This window comes from Mauremys reevesii, linkage group 2 (assembly GCF_016161935.1).
Source record: "Mauremys reevesii isolate NIE-2019 linkage group 2, ASM1616193v1, whole genome shotgun sequence".
NCBI classification, from domain to species: Eukaryota; Metazoa; Chordata; order Testudines; family Geoemydidae; genus Mauremys; species Mauremys reevesii.
Window position 1 is genome coordinate 59,674,717 of NC_052624.1, and position 12,112 is coordinate 59,686,828.

At 41.9% G+C, this 12,112-nt stretch overlaps 1 protein-coding gene and 1 long non-coding RNA gene across 3 annotated transcripts in view; one reads left to right on the top strand and one right to left on the bottom strand.

The window, feature by feature from the left end:
* Positions 1-7,738: 7,738 nt before the first annotated feature.
* Positions 7,739-12,071, bottom strand: LOC120396966. The gene is made up of 2 exons (XR_005593586.1): positions 11,726-12,071; positions 7,739-8,018 (listed from the first exon to the last, which is right to left on the bottom strand). It is a non-coding gene; the product is annotated as an uncharacterized LOC120396966 (long non-coding RNA).
* Positions 11,804-12,112, top strand: part of SP4 (Sp4 transcription factor) — a 48,538-nt gene continuing 48,229 nt past the window's right edge. Inside the window, exons 1-2 of one of the 2 annotated variants that reach the window (XM_039522259.1) lie at positions 11,804-11,921; positions 11,953-11,969. The gene's annotated coding sequence lies outside the window, so the exon portion shown is untranslated. Of the gene's footprint in view, positions 11,970-12,112 lie in introns of both variants that reach the window. The other variant, XM_039522260.1, reaches the window with a different exon arrangement.

Sequence of the window (12,112 nt, forward strand, 5' to 3'; positions counted from 1 at the left end):
ATAAAATAAACAACTAAAAATCCTTAGACCTCTTTCACCATATTTGCCATATCTCTTTTGTGCCTCATCCTCTCCTTCTTGGCTCCTCCACCTCTTGAATTCCATCTTAGCCGCACCACCTGCTCCACCTCCACTGACCATGTCCCCTGCCCCATGACCAATCCAGTCCAATCCAGTGGGGGTGGAATTCAAGAGGGGCCATGAGGAAGATGTACACTCCCTACTGGTGATCTCAGAACAGAGCTGAAGGATCTTCCCCTACCAAAAAATACCATGACAGGAATTACTTCAGAATAATGAATAAACCCTAATGTTTGTCATAATATGTAAATAGGTAAATAAATAGGATAAACTTTGAAATTGTATGCCATTCATGGAATTTGTATCTGCATTTTATATTCTGATTGAGTCAAAATCTTTCCATGAACTACATGATGAGTTCACAAGAAATAACAAAAGTATTTATATTTTCTAGAATGTACATTCTGTCAACATTAGCTTCATAAAATTAATAGACAATGTTTTCAGTAAACATTCATAAATTAGCCTTATGCATCTTTTTGTGTGCCATTGGCAGACAATCTCTTGTACTTGTAATTGTTCTCTTCCTCGTATTAGTTTTTCTTCATTTTCTATTCCACTAAGCTAACAAAAACATCTGGGTTCTGAGCATATCAGTCTATTTCTTGGGTGTGTGGGGAAACAACTATTGCTAAATCCAAAGTATATAAGCTCTCTACTCTCAGTTCTGAAAAATCAGCACAGCCTTTCTAATAAAAAACAAAAGAGGAAAAAAAATTAACAAAACACAATCATTATTCCCATCCCCTGAGCATACTAATATATAGTTAACCAATTTGCCATTGTTGACATTCTTATATTTTCTGGAAGCTCCCACTTGTGATCACACCTGCTTTATTTAGAGATGAAACATTTTTTTAAAGAGGAAGCCTACTATTTTTATGACAAACTTTCTTTTCTGAAATCATCATAACTTAGATACTTTCATAAACAGCTATAGTAATGCTGCAACGAATGCAGATCAAGCCTAAGTATAGGTAATATTGAGCTTGATCCTTTTTCCACTGAAGTCAGTTGAAAAAGTTTCATAGATGTCAGTGGCAGCAGGATTGAGCCAATGGGGTGAAATTCACTCACGTGTCAAGGGCCAGCACAAAGCCCTCTGCTTCTCAGATAGTTTCATTCATATAGTGGGTATGCTGGCTGAAGAGTCGCATATGGGTGCAAGGGAATCCCCTATGTGCTGGGGGAAAGGTCTGTGTGTCAGCCTTGTATAGGCCAGCACAGAATACTACACTGGGAGGTGTGCTGGGGTAGTGCAGGGGGGAGCCGCTGATCCAATGGGCCCAGGAGCTAGCATAACTGGTGTAAAGGGGCTGTGACTACCATTGTAACCTTTATGGAATAGCAGCCACAAGGGTGGGGTGGGGAGGTGAGGGAGGCGTAGAAGGGTGTGTGTGCAACAGCCCTGCACCTGGCCCTGTCTTGTGAGAGGGTAGATTTCACCATCTCAGCCCCTCTGTACTCCTCCCATGTAGAGCCCAAATATATGGGCTTGATGTGGGTACAGTGTACATCAGCCACAGCTTACAGATATAGCCTGATGGGTACTACACTTTATCCCAAATATATTATGATGCTTTGAATTGCACCCTTAATAGGTAATGAGTTTGGGAGAAGAATATTCCCTTAGTCATGAAGACAGTGAATGGCAGGCTGCTGTGATAATTAAGAGGTGAAAATTTTAGTGTGTAAATTAATAGAAACCCCAAAGAACTAAAAAGGAGTCAGATGTGTCAGGGAAATATGCTAGGGCACTGAGAAAGACAAATAAACAACATAGAAACGTTTTAAAATATATTATTTCTGGTCAATGATCTTCACTATAGTCTCTCCAATTGATTGATTTAAAGATAACTCAAGAAAAGGCTTTCTAAATCTTTTTGTTTTATGCGATACTTCACTACTAAAAAGTGCATTATATATCATACTTATTGTCTTCATAATTAACTAACCATGGGTTAGTTTAACTTAAGATAATACCAGTAATGTTTCTATTGTTTTCAGTGGAGTTACTCTGGATTCTGTCTGAAAGTATTTGTCTTACATTATTTAAATTCCACATGTTGTTATTGCCAGGAATATTTAAAAGGGAAAGAAAAATGGGGGGAAAAATACAAACAATTGAAACCAGACTCTGTAAAGTTCTTGCTGGAGCAATTTTAAACTAGATTAATGTAAGAATAATAAATGTGTATGTTATATTGAACAGCACTAAACTTCTCTTTATTACACACAGCTTCTTAGTAATGTTATATGTTTAATTGCCTGTTGTTCTAATACTATCTACCTAATACGTATCCCTCTTAAAAGTTGACATTTAAAATGTATTTCAATTAAAGTCTAGCACTTTGAATTTCTGGAAAAGAGGAACTTGCTATTGTACTTCTATAGTAAAAGATAATTGGGTTTGGACTGAAAAGAAATTTAAGAAATTAGATTCTTGAGCACTAAGGTATAAGAAATTCCAAGGTATTTCTTCTGCATTTAATACTATCAGTTTATTCATTATAAAAACAACATGGTGTTAAATTATAGAAACATAAACACATTGCTTGAGACCAAGCTATATTCTACAAAATAAAGTCTGGGTTGGGCATTTTGAATAATTTGAATGTCCTTTAAGCTTAGATGAAAAATAGTAACGAATAATTGTTTTCTGAAGATCCATATCTCAATGGATGCCAGCTGTGTGTGTCTGTGTGCCTCCAAATGGGCTTGAGGCGGGACTCTAACAAGTCCTCAGACTACTATGCTATCAATACTGTTTCTAAAACTTCCCACAAAAGGCACTTCAGAATAATGTAAGATTTACTTATTACACTTTCTACATGCCACCTGTTAATTAGTTGAGCTGAGTTCCACCCGAGCTGCCAACCTGGGAAGAAAGAAACCCAGAGAGGAATTCAAGCTCAGATCCCTTACATGTCAGGGCATGTTTGTGTCCTTTGAAAAACATTTATTCCATCTCTTGGGTAGCTCCCGTTTCATTTTTCCTCCTTAGCCATAAAACATCCATGAAAGGGAAAAAGATTTTGTACATATGTCTACCAAACAGACCTCTAACAAATTAACTCAACAAATTCTGGAGCTATGATCATCTTCCTGCTTGACTTGAAAGGCTAAGAAGTCTTTTGACACTGATTCGGCAGAGCAAGACTGTGATACAGATAACATAATTTAAACCCTGCTTTAATTAACCTACTCAATAGCACATTAACTAGGGAGGAAGGATGGTCCAGTGGTTAGACCGCCAGCCTAGGACTCATCAGATTTGGGTTTAATTACTTGTTCTATCCTAGACTGTCTGTATTACCTTGGGCAAGTTACTTAGGGTGTGTCTACACTTTGAGTTGCAGGGGTATTCCCAGCTGGAGGAGACATTACTGCTGTGCTAGCTAGAAAGTTAACAAATATAGATGGTAGTGGGGGGCATACATAAGGTTGCCCTGCTTTTTCTTTCTGGGTTGATATTTGTTATAAGGTGCGTGTTTATGGAATCACCATGAATCAACATTCATGATGTCATGTACTCTTTCACAGTTGGGACCTAAATTTTGCAGAAAGGCTCTAGCTGAATTCTGCAGCAAATTGGAAATTCTGCAGCAGTGATGAAAAGTGCTATATAAGAGTTAAGTATTATTTAATGAGAAAGTGAGGTAATAACTGAATTAAATATGAAAATAAATACTACAATCAGTACATTTTTCTTTACCTTATTTGTTTTGCTATTGAATTCAATGTATATTAATACTGCCCTCAGTGTGCCATAGATTTTTTTTTTGACAGTGCATTACTGCATTACAGAAGTTATCTGAGGTGTGTTCAAGGGGTTCGTGGCAAGCTAGTGGTTTTGATAGCTGTGGCCCTCAAGTCTTGTCTACATCACAAAATTACTTGTGGCTGGCAAACTTTTTAAACCACATCTGCAATTATGTTGAATGCTGTTTGTCACTGGCTGTGTTTGCAGCTAACTCTGATCAGCTCTGGTTTCACTACACCCACTGCTGATTCCATTTGTCCTCAGTGGGTAATTTTGTTACTGTAGACATGGGCTAAAGATGCTCAAATACCTTCAAATGTCACACTGATACCTTCAGTTCATTTTTAATGTGTCCAGTATGGGTGTCCCTTCTCTTTGTGATACTTTCTTCGAACAGATGATTTGTTTAAATATAGCAAAAGCCCAGCAACTTGAGTTACCAGCAAAGCTGAGCTCAAGTCAGTGGCCAAACTGTAAAATCTGAACAAAACATTTGATTTAGTTTCAAACGAAAAGCTGAATTTTGTTTTTGTTTTTCTCAATGAAACAAAAAAACAAAAACAATCAATTTGTGTTGAACAAAACTTTTGAACCTTGGTGCGCCCTCATTCCTGGGTTGACTGTGTACCATGCTAGTCCCTTGGAGTAGCAGGCTGCTCTAAATTATTCCTGTTGCCAACAGTCGTAAGGGACTAATATGGCAGTCATGGATCCGTGGGGTATAGCGAATTCCCAGCCATGCCCCCTACACTGGCAGCTGGGGATGGGAAGAGGACTTAGTAGAGGATCCTTTATGCTACTAGAAGATTCTCCCTCAATGTGATTATTCTTCCATGATTGGCTATGTCAGCTTTAGTGACAGAATCCACCATTATTATGGTGCTAAGTATCTGCAGATCACAAGAATCACCCTATGCTCTGCCCAACCCTGGCATGCTCCTCCTCCCATATGTTGCCCATAATGCAATCAGAGAAGGGGCCGAAGATCTGGTACCTAATCTGTCTACTGCTGAATCTTAATTTAAAATGATATTTTTCAAATATATAAAGAGATGAATGTATTTTATATTAATTTTTGTTTTGAGGTTACTTGTTGCTTTGGTTTGTTTTATATTCAATTACTTAATATAAAAGAATGCCAAAAATGTAAAAGATCTCTTCAGTTGCATGGAACTAACTTACTTTTGCAGTGTTCATCCATTTGTCATTGCAAACATGTATTTCAGCAGGAAACCACATCAGATGAATTAGGATTTCCTGTTCAGCTTTCAGAGTAGCAGAAAGCTATTGACGTGTCTAGCTGGTTCAGAGTTGTTATCTACCATTACAGGAGATACAACTTTGACATAAAAACACTTTAGTAGTTCTTCACTGGAAGGCTAAAGTGTCTGGGCTACATGGTGTCAAATTAGTTCTGTCCACCTCTGTGGATTGCTTGCAGCAACATGCAGCTACTGGGACTAGTAAAGTACAATAAATTGCAGCCTAAGAAAACTGTCTTTGATGTCAGGCAACTGTGCTTGTGCTCTAAAATAAAAAATATGTATGCACAGTCATAAATCAAGGTGCTCTTCTTAGCCAGATGGAGACCTGTTCATGGCTATGCTCTTTTTTCCAAGCAAAAGAGCTCTCTTATTTCTTAGCAACAATATCTTATAACATCACATAATTCCAGGCAGTATCAGAAAGCAATTTCCTTTTCTCTCACACACAATAACTAAGACTTGAAGAACAGAGAAGAATTTTATGATTTATAATTTGATTTTTAACACTATGTGGGTGAATTATAGCAATCTGCATGAAGTTCTTTATAAAACAGAAAGTACTTCTCATGCCTCTACCATAATTCAATCACACACAAAAAAAGTGTGTGTGAGTGGGAGGGGGAGATATGACCAGTATAAAATGGCCTAGTCATTTTCTTGACTGGTTTTTTGACAGCTTTTCCTTTAATTTTTGATCACTGAATCCTGCCACAAGACGTAACACTGAACAGGGGAAACTTAGTACAAAACAAGAACAAAAATAAATAGGAATGTTTCACAGAGGTTTAATTTTCACTACAAAGATCAGTTAAGTTTAAAATGTTTTAACTACTAGGTGTTTTTAAAGCATGGGGCCCCATCCATGAGGACGGAGGTATTTCCTATCTTGTCCTTCTTTGGATGCCTTCCATTTATCTTCCATCTAAAGATAGGAAATGTGTCTCCTTCAGGCTCATTTTTGTTAGCAGCTCAGCAATTTCATTTGTACATTCCTTCATAACTCTTGGATAAATGCCACCCATTCCTAGTATACAGTGGTGTTGTCCCAGAATGGTAGAAAGACAAGGTGGGTGAGGTAATATCTTTTATTGGACCAACTTCTTTGGTGAGAGACAAGCTTTCAAGCTTACACAGATCTGAAAAAGAGCTCTGTGTAAGCTTGAAAGCTTGTCTTTCTCATCAACAGAAATTAGTCCAATAAAAGATATTACCTCATCTATCTTGTCTATCTATTCATTCCTAGTTACTTATTGCAGTTTAAATTGTCAGTTTATTCCACCACCACCTCATTTGCTACTTCAAGGCCTGGTCTACAGTGCGGGGGACAGGGGATCGATCTAAGATACGCAACTTCAGCTACGAGAATAGCGTAGCTGAAGTCGAAGTATCTTAGATCGGCTTAGATTGACTTACTTCGTGTCCTCGCGGCGCAGGATTGACGGCTGCTGCTGCTCCATTGACTCCGCTTCTGTCTCTCACCCTGGTGGAGTTCTGGAGTCGACGGGGAGCGCGTTCAGGGATTGATGTATCGTGTCTAGACAAGACACGATACATCAATCCCCGATAGCTCGATCACTACCCGCCGATCCAGTGGGTAGTGTAGACATACCCCAAGTGCTGGCAGTGCCTTATCTTTGTTATGTGCAACAAGTAGCTCTTGGGTAGGTGTTTTCCTCCTTGTCTTATATGGTGAAGCCTTCAGAGAAGCTAAATAGATTCTTCCTTTGCATCACTGTCCCTTTATTCCAAGTAGCCTAGTGGAACCCTTGACTCTTGCAGGATTCTGACTGCATATATAACCAAAGAATGCATTTATCTTTGGATATTTTCTTTTCAAATTCCATCGTAGACTTCCTAGCTTCCATTATATAATTTACCTGACACAGTTTATGTCTCTACCTATTGGTATCACTTGGGCTGAATTTTTACTTTTTTAACTTTTTTTATTTGAATGAACTCTTTAACCAACATTGTGAGTTCAATCCTTGAGGATTGGTCCTGCTTTGAGCAGGGGGTTGGACTAGATGATCTCCTGAGGTCCCTTCCAACCCTAATAATCTATGATTCTATCCCTTCTTTTCTGCTTGTTTCTTGGTTTTGGAGTACACATGCACCCTGTCATTCCAGCATGGCATGCTTACATATATAGATTCCAATCTTATGGTAAGGATTTTACTTTCTTAACTTTTGTCTTCAGTTTCATTTTTAAAACAGGGTTTGTTTGTTTTTTTAAACTTTCTAAAATTAGGATCACTTTACTAATCCTTTATTATCTTATGGTTATTCTTACTTAGTCACTCAGTTGCAATTACTTCTTAAATCAAATCTTGTTTGTTATTTAGATCTAAGTCTCTTGTGCACCAGCAAAGCCAGATATTCCTAGAAGCAATTCTTTATGGTGTCAGGAACATGCTTCTCCAAACTGTGCCCTGGATAGACATTTGATCAATTAAATTTGAGTAGTTGAAATTACCTCTTTATTAGTGTTTTACTAGTTTTTGTGTCCTCTTTGATTACTCTTAATATTGCACATCCTCTATCACTATCCTTATCCAGAGGCCGCTACTAAATTGCCATTCTTATGAGTTGGAATTTGTATCCAGATAGAGTACCACCTGGCATCTGCCTCTCCAATCAGAAATTTTATTTCAAAAGCGAGAGCGAGATTACAATTGAATCAACTTGACATTTTGTGTCTTTGCCTTTTTACTAAAGCTTGTGGGTGCAAATTCTATCTTGAGTCCCCCTCCAACATCTGCAGTACTTGGGGAATTGACACTTCCAGGAGGTACCCCTCATCTTCCTCCAATGAAGACCACTATGATTACTGAGAGTTCGTTCAGTATCTCCCCCTGCTGCTCACTGCTGCGTTTTTCTCAGCTCTCAGTCTCCAAGTGCAGTTTGTGCTACTGGGAACAGTAGGAGAGGAGTTAATCACTGCAGATTCAGCCTTCTTCCACCTCCCATCCTCTTGGTTTAAGGGATGAGGGCCCAGATTTTTAAATGTGTTGTTATGGGTTCAGCTAACCTCAGTGAAGTTGGTGGGCTTAACAGCGGCCTTTCTTTCAGGATAAGTGTAAAAATCAATTGAGCTACGTAAAACTAGATAGCCAAAACAACACAAGCCTCCACCCAAACACAGGCACATGACAAGGCTTGAGTAGAAGTTTAGCCATGTGACCCAAGGGCTTTTGTGTGTGTGTGGCCTAAGAAAGCCTACAGAGAGAGCTTTGTGGTTTGAATGCTGGCTGAAAGTGGCTTGGAATTGTGGGCAAAGAACATGTCTGCTGTTGTTTGATTCCTACTGTGTTCAGGGAAACAGGACGTTAGGCTCCTAAGTCACTTTTGAAAATGGGTCTTAGCCATCTAAGGCCATATCTGCACTACAGATGCTACTGCAGCACAGCTATGGCACTGCAGCTGTGCCACCAGAGTGCAGTAGTGTAGACATTTCCTACAGTGACTGAAGAGGTTTTTCCCTTGCTGTAGTTAATCCACTTTTCAGAGAGGTGGTATCTAGGTTGACAAAATAAAATAATAAAATAATAATAATAATTCCGTCAGCCTAGCCACTTTTATACAAACAGTTAGGTTGGCTTAACCAGTGCTCAGGGATGTGAATTTTTCACACCCCTGAGTGACATAGTTAAGTCAAGCTAAATTTTAAGTGTAGACTAGGGTTTCAATTCTTAGGCCTTACAATGCTGAACACAGCAACACCTAAATACCTTTATAAATTTGGACTAATGTATCTGTGAGAAGAGTCAGGTTCATGAGTACATGGGCAGACCAGAAGGTGAAAAGAAGAGAAAGCTAGAAGGAACCTACAGGGACATAAGTGGTAATTTGGGAACAGCAAAAGCAATTTAGGAGAGAAATGGAGATTTGGATGGAAGAGTCACATTGGAGGGCAGAGAGAGATGAGATGAAAGATAGGAAAAAGGAAAGGAAGTATAAATTGATAGGGGAAAGAGATTTTAGTAGCCAGCAGAGGAAAAATTTAAGAGAAAGAAAACAAAAGCTTACAAGATTGAAAACAAAAACTAGGATAGATAAGAAAGAGAGAAGTAGAGATGAAATAACTAAGATTGGACTCAACTAAGGTTGAAAGAGTGGGAACAATTTAAAAAATAAAAGGAACAGAGCCCTGGAACTATGGAAGAGAGAACAGTTAAAGGGCTGGGCCCGAAAGAAAATTCGGATGGGTATTTTGTTTTCTTTGTCCCTATTCTTTATTGTACAATTCCCCATGTTTTCTTTCATTTCTTCCAGTAGCAATTAGTGTGGCTGTCTATAACCCCTGGGTCAAGAAATATGTGCTATAGGGGTTGATCCAACTCCCATTTAAATAAAAAATCAATGAGTTCAGTGGGAATTGGACCCAACCCACTTCGCCTTCCTCTGCAGCGTGGGACACAGGTCACTTGCTGGAGGATTCTCTGCACCTTGAGGTCTTTAAACCATGATTTGAGGACTTCAATAGCTCAGACATAGGTAGGGGTTTGTTACAGGAGTGGGTGGGTGAGATTCTGTGGCCTGCTTTGTTCAGGAGGTCAGATTAGATGATCATAATGGTCCCTTCTGACCTTAAAGTCTATGAGTCTATGAGCTCTTCTGCAGCAGGCAGGGGAAGATTGCACACTGGGTCTTGTAAGGCTTTTTATCTGAATGGCTAGAGATAAGACTCAGACAACTTGAGGAGGAGCTGGAGAAAGGAGTTGAGTCATGAGGGAAATATGGGATGTAGCAAAGGAGTAGGGGTACTAAGTAGTGTACGAGGGGGCCCACTTGGATATAGTATGTATGGTAATTAAATATAAAAATCATTATACCTTACTGACACTACCCTTATTTCAATTCCCACCATCTGTCCATCACTGGCTTCCAATATCACTCTCCTCTATCACTCGGTTAGACTGGGATAGGGCTGGCAGAATTGAACAGTTGGGGCCTGATTTTAAAAGCTATGCAGACAGAGGCCTAGTGGGAATTTCATAAGCGCTTATATGGGTTAGGTGAAAAAGAGGTAGCTTTTTCATTACAATCCCCCCCCCTCCCCCCCCGCCAGCCTAGCCTTTATCCAACCTTTCTTTGTTAGTTAACAGATCTAACTCCAGGGTTTGGAACAAGACCTTAAAAACCAGCAGGGGAGGATAGTTCTTGGGGTAATGGTGTCATGTGCTCTTCCCATGAAACTCCATCCAGATTTGGCTGAGTTATAAAATGTGGAATATTGCTATTTGCACATGGGAATTAGCAATTATAAGGCACTTGCAGTTTCATTTTCTGAACATTCTAGCTGCACCACACAGGCTCCTCAGTGCTGCTGGAAAAACCTAGAAGTGGCTGTGCAATTTTAAAATGGGTTTTGTGTCCTTTTTTAAATTCTTTATGATGCCTAAAGCCTACAAGATGTTTCTTTTTGCTGTGTTTTTCACTTCAGAAACATCATTAGTGGCAAGCCTGGTTTTCCTTTTTTCTAGAAGACTTGTTGGAGGCCTCAGATGGATATTGGTAGCTTTCTCACACCTTTCATGAGAAATGCATAAGGAACATAGCTAGGGTGACCAGATCACCATACTAAAATATCAGGACACATTGGGGTGCCATTAGCCCTGCCCACAGTCCAGCCCTGCTCCTCCCAGGCTCCCACCCCCTTCCTGCTCCACCCCCACACCACACCCTTCCTCATCCTCCAGCCTGCCGCTGGCTTGCTGCGTCCTGTCACCCACCGCCCGCCACTCACCTCTATGGCACCAAATTCCCCTCTGCTGGATGGGTGCTCACCCACCCCACCCCCGCCTCTTCCCTGCCCTCGCCCTACCCCCATTCCATTCCCTTCCCCCAAGTCCCCACCCCTGCCCTGCCTCTTCTTTACATCCTCCCCCTCCCTCCTGGAAAGCCTAAGCACCGCCAAACAGCTGTTAGGTGGCAGGAAGCACTGGAGGGGGGAGGAGCAGGACTGGTGTGCTGAGTGGAGGGGGGAGGAGGAGGAGGAGGAGGAAAGAGCTTGGCTGCAATTTTTCCCCATGGGTGCTCCAGCCCCAGAGCACCTACAGGGTCAGCATCTCCCTCCCGCTCACCTCCTTACCTGAATATCGGGGCAAATGGCATCCTGATCATACATTTATCGGGATGTGGGACAAAGGGTTAAATATCGGAACAGTCCCAATTTTATCGGGACATCTGGTCACCCTAAACATAGCCAACTGGGGATGGACGCACGCTGTTTTAAATCAGCGGTATAGGTCGACTAGTTGCAACAGCCATTAATAACAGGGGGGTGGCATTGGGATGCGCGGCAGGGAGGCTGCGGTTACTCAGCCATAAGACTATAGGGCAGCGGTTCCCCACTTGCTAGCCGGTCTGCAGCCAAGTAACGGTAAGGATGTGTGAGAGTTTCAACTGCTCATCCAACCTGGAGCCCCCCAAGCCCAAGGCTGGCTCTTAAAGCCTGGCCCAGTGGGCACCATAGGGAATTGAATGGCATCTCCTTGGAAACCCTCAACCTCCCCGCTGGGAGCGCTGGTGCAACCCAGCTGCGGCCTGCCCGAGGGCTTCCCTCAGCGCATGCGCACACCGGGAACTACACATCCCGGCATGCTCCTCGCCGCACCTGGGCCAATCGGCAAGGCGAACCCACTTCCCTTCGCGTTCCACCGCTGGGTGCGGGAAACATCCCTGTGGGGTGGGACAGGCAGCCTCAGTTCCCCCCGGCAAAGGGCTGCCGGCTGGTGCCAGGGCGCAGGGAGCGCGCGCTGGGAAGGCTGCAGTGTCTCGGCAGCTGGGCCTGCAGAGGAATGAGGCGCGGCCCCAGAGAGACCGATTACGGGGGCCGCGGGTCCCTCACAGAGCTGGGGGTGGGCTGAGCCCGGGGTGACTGAAGGGCAGGCGGGGGAGGGCCGAGTCGGGGGACTTGGCGGTTACAGCCCAGCGCTTTCCCGCGCGCTGTCAGTCAGGGGGCGTGAGGTACCCGGCTGCCGTTTGGTTGGCTCATGCCGCG